The sequence below is a fragment of the Coloeus monedula genome, assembly GCF_965178545.1.
Source record: "Coloeus monedula genome assembly, chromosome: 32".
In the NCBI taxonomy this organism is placed as follows: Eukaryota; Metazoa; Chordata; class Aves; order Passeriformes; family Corvidae; genus Coloeus; species Coloeus monedula.
Window position 1 is genome coordinate 2828776 of NC_138812.1, and position 4673 is coordinate 2833448.

General features: G+C 55.8%; 1 pseudogene across 1 annotated transcript; it reads left to right on the forward strand.

Moving 5' to 3' along the window:
• Positions 1–216: 216 nt before the first annotated feature.
• Positions 217–2180, forward strand: LOC309583710 (olfactory receptor 14J1-like; annotated as a pseudogene). The gene is made up of 2 exons: positions 217–238; positions 1199–2180. The product of its transcript is annotated as an olfactory receptor 14J1-like (transcript).
• The last annotated feature ends 2493 nt before the right edge of the window (positions 2181–4673 follow it).

The window sequence follows — 4673 nt, forward strand, 5'->3', positions numbered from 1 at the left end:
CTGTGGGCAATGCAGCCAGGGAAGGAGCTCCATCTCCCTACATCCAATGCCATCATTAGGACACTTGGCTTTCTTCTTGAGGATTCCCCCTAAGCTCTGAGCTTGCCTCCAGGGCGCAAACAGGTCGTGTAGCATCTTGGTGTTACCTGAAAGCCCCACAGTGAGACACAAAAGTTTTATGATGGAGAAAGGGCTGTTGGGTTGGTGAAACGAGCCATGTGTGTATTTGGCTACCAGTGTGGGGCTGAGAGCTCGAGAAGGGGATGGACATTTGATGGGCTGTGGTGGATCGATCTGCTCTCAGCAGCACTGGGATGGTTTTTAAGGGAAATATGGGAGGGTGATTATCCTCTGTCTGAGGAGGGTGAAAGGCCAGAGGATCTTGGAACAGGACAGAGTGACAGACCAGCTCCCCTCACTCTCCACTCACCACCTTGCCTCACAGAACTCGCTCTATTCTCCCCGAGGGCAGCAGAAATGCTGAGTGTTTCTGACATCCAAAAACAGTCAGCAGGGGAGATGAAGAGGAGCTATAAAAACCTCTAGAACACTTTAACAGCTTTTGCCATTCCTGTTCTTGGGCCCTGGGAGTGCCCTTGTGTTAGCTGGGCTTTCAAAGTGGAACACCAGGACAGGTCCCTGTCCCCCTCCCACTTCTGCACAGCAAGGCTGAATTATAAAAACCCCCGGAGCAACTGCCCTGAAACTCATGTCACACTCAGCCAGCACCAACCAGGGCTGCGGCTGGAGCTGAAGGAAGATCTGCTAGAAAAACAGAAGGGTGTTGTCGGTGATCGAACACGGACTTGGCCGGCTGCATGCAAAGCCAAATTCTATTGCACAAGTCCCATCTTTATATACTGTTCAAACCAGCAGTTCAGCAGCTACAAACTTCAGCTCCTAAGGTTCTATGTTTTACATCTCCAAGGGCTACAGATTACCATCTCCTCGCCCAATCTCCCATTAACTATCCTACTCTTTGTCTCGCCTCTTGCTCTTTGTCTCGCCTCCTGCCAGACACGGCCCCGCCCCGCCCCGTCTCTCGCAAGGCCCCACGCCAGCCAAAGCCCTTCTCTGTGGCCACACTCTGAATCCCCATAAGGTGTCAGTGTGTGACAGGAGAAGGATTTGTGGGGCATGTCTTTGATTTTGCTGAGAGACGTTTCCCTTAAGCTGTCACTGACTTCTCCATGAACAGGTCCCCATGGCCAGACACGGCGAGTGTCCAACAGCAGCTCCATCAGCCCCTTCCTCCTGCTGGCATTGGCAGACACGCGGCAGCTGCAGCTCCTGCACTTCTGCCTCTTCCTGGGCATCTCCCTGGCTGCCCTCCTGGGCAACGGCCTCATCATCAGCGCCGGAGCCTGCGGCCAGCACCTGCACAGCCCCATGTTCTTCTTCCTGCTCAGCCTGGCCCTCACCGACCTGGGCTCCATCTGCACCACTGTCCCCAAGGCCATGCACAATTCCCTTTTGGGACACCAGAACCACCTCCTAGGCAGGAGGTGCTGCACAGCCTCTTTCTCTTTCTCTTTTTCATTTCAGCAGAGTTTTCCCTCCTCACCATCATGTGCTACGAGCGCTACGTGTCCATCTGCAAAGCCCTGCACTACGGGACCCTCCTGGGCAGCAGAGCTTGTGCCCACATGGCAGCAGCTGCCTGGGCCAGTGCCTTTCTCTACGCTCTCATGCACACGGCCAATACATTTTCCCTGCCCCTGGGCCAGGGCAATGCCCTGGGCCAGTTCTTCTGTGAAATCCCACACATCCTCAAGCTCTCCTGCTCACACTGCCACCTCAGGGAGCTCGGGCTTGTTGTGTTTTCCATCTGTTTAACTTTTGGTTCTTTTGTGTTCATTGTTTTCTCCTATGTGCAGATCTTCAGGGCCGTGCTGAGGATCCCCTCTGAGCAGGGATGGCACAAAGCCTTTTCCACGTGCCTCCCTCACCTGGCCGTGCTCTCCCTGTTCCTCAGCACTGGCTTTGTTGCCTGCCTGAAGCCCCCCTCCATCTCCTCCCCATCCCTGGACCTGGAACTGCCAGTTCTGTACTCGGTGGCGCCTCCAGCCCTGAAGCCCCTCATCTACAGCCTGAGGAACCAGGAGCTCAGGGACGCCCTGAGGAAAGTGATGACTGGATGCTTTCCAGAAGCAAAAACCTGCCTGTTTTCAGCTCCATAGGCTAAAGTGTAATCATTAGAGGCCCAGCCTGCCTTCTCAGGTTGTTTTGGTGGTGGTGGTTTTGGTGGCTTTTTTTTCTTCTCATATGTTAAGGTTGTATCCAAAAGGTTTTGTTATGCATCTTATTCACTGTTTACAGGCTGAATGTGACTGTTGGCAGGGACTGTGTCAATAAGGAGTCTGCTCTGTGGGTATTCACATTAAATAAAGGACCCATCAGCAAGGTGTCTGTTTGAGATCCTTTGGTTGAGTCCATCCCTGGAGCTGGAGGGCAGGGCCAGTGTTGCAGGCATTGGGGGGGAAGAGTCCCAGCAGAGCAGCACAGCCAGGGAGCAGCAGAGCTTGGTCTTTTCAGAGCTCCTCTCTTATTACTTCCACTCTCTCCTTTGGAGCCGCTGTGATGGTGTAAGGCCAACAGCTCTGTCCGGGTGGTGCGAGTCCTGCTGCGTGTCACAGGCAGGGACAGGCCATGGGCACTGCTGGGACACAGCTGGGCTCCGCCACAGCAGTTCCATCAGCAAAGGACATCTCCTGAAGGCACTGCAGGAAGGCTTTGCTCTCCCTCCACAGTCACTGTCAGGAACAGGCCCAAGGACCAGACTCTAAAGAGGCTGCCTGTGTTCCTTGTTCTCCCAGGGCTCAGTGGGATGAGATCAGGGTCCCAGTGTGGCCTTCAAGAGACTGGGGTGTGCTTCAGGTTTTGCTTGTTGGTGGCCAGTGCCCACCAGATGGTGAATGGTCTGTGATGAACCTTCCTGGGGCTCTGCAGCTTGTGCCAGGGCTGATGGCAGGGGAATGTTCTTCTGGAGGGACTTGGGAGCTGCCAGCAGAACACGGGGGACCTGCAGGGACAGTGTGTGCCAGGGATCAGCAGTGAGTGGAGCTCACTGGGCACAGGCCTGTCCAGGGTGGGCTCACCCACAGATAAAGGGCTGAATGTTTCCTGTGACCCATGAGAGCTCTGCAGCCCAGGGGGACACAGCAGGTACAGGGAAAGGAGTCTGGGCAGTGACTCGTCTGACCCTCGGGGAACTTGCAGAGGAGGATCCAGGGCAGCCCCAGCCCATGTGCCCGCCCTGGAACAAGGCAGGCACCTCTGAGCACCCTCCATGGCCACAGCAGAGCCTGTGTGGGAGGGGGTCAGTGCAGGGAGCACCATCAGCTGCAGAGCTCTGTCTCCCAGCTTGAGCAGCACAGTCCAGCAGAGGCAGCCCATGACCCCGGGCAGCACAGCCCCCATGCTCTGCAGAGCAGCACCCCCAGCTCGGGGGCTCTGGGCAGTAGGGCAGAGGCTACAGCAATGGCTGCTCAGGCCAGCACAGACGTGTTCCCCTGGGAAAGGCCCTGTGGGGAGCTGGCATGGGCCAGGAGAAGAGCAGGAGCTCGTGTGTGTGCAGAGGAGCCCTGGCAAGAGGCTGCCCTGTGCCTGGGATGGCAGCAGGAGCAGCCTGAGGAGCCCCGGAGCCAACTCTCTGCTGCTGTGCTGGGCAGCGGGGCCCTGGGGCTGCACGAGCTGCCCGAGCTGAGGATCTCCTGAGCATCCCAGACACAGAGTCACTGTCCCGGACCTGCACTGCCTCCAGTTCCTGCTGCAGGGCCAGACAGGACTGGGCTTCTTTGCAGGGCTGGGGCCGGGGCAGGGAGAGGAAAACAATGGACCCTTGATTGTAGGAGTCCCCACAGTGTCACAATGCTCTCCATGGTTCCACGAGGCCTTGCAGTGTCACGCTGGCCCCTTGGTTCCTTTGGGCCCCACGGTGTCACTATGGCGCCCTTGGTTACACGAGGCCCCGCGGTGTCGCAAGGCCCCTTTGGTTCTCCCAGGGCCCTCAGTGTCTGTTTTGCCAGTGGGCAGGGTCAGCACCAAAGACACAGACACCAAGTTCAGGAATAGTGGAATTTATTATAATGCAAAACTGCAAAGAATCACAAAAGGAGAAGCCCAGCAAAGCACCCAATCATCACTACTCAAGATTGTGTACAGTAATCAAGAAAGAGACAGCACCAGTCACCCTCAGACCTTGCCATCATCCACATCCTCACATCAGCTGGGGGAAGCTGTCACAGCCAAGGACTGGAGAGCCATTCCCAGACCCTGGGAATTCCTGCAGGTACATCCAGCTTTGCGGGCACCGAGGCTTCAACCTCGCTGTGAGAGGGCCCAGCTTTGACAGCGTTGAACAAACAAGCTGACATCACTTCTAGTGTGGGAACATCTGGTCTCATTCTCCTCTTTGGTTTCTCCCAAAGCCTGGCCAGGGCTCAAGGAGGAACTGAGGGAGTTTGATCCTAAACCCCCAAACAAGGCCAGATGGGGCCCTGTGCAGTTTCTAAATACAGAAAGGCAAATCCGTGTTTCACCAATGAACATAGAGCATATTGCTAATAATGCTCTGTTAATGAGCAGATAGAAATAGAACATTTGGTTGGAAGGTTCATGTAGATGTCAACTTTGGCTCAGAGCCTGTTGTTCAGGCCTCAGTCAGGGCCTGT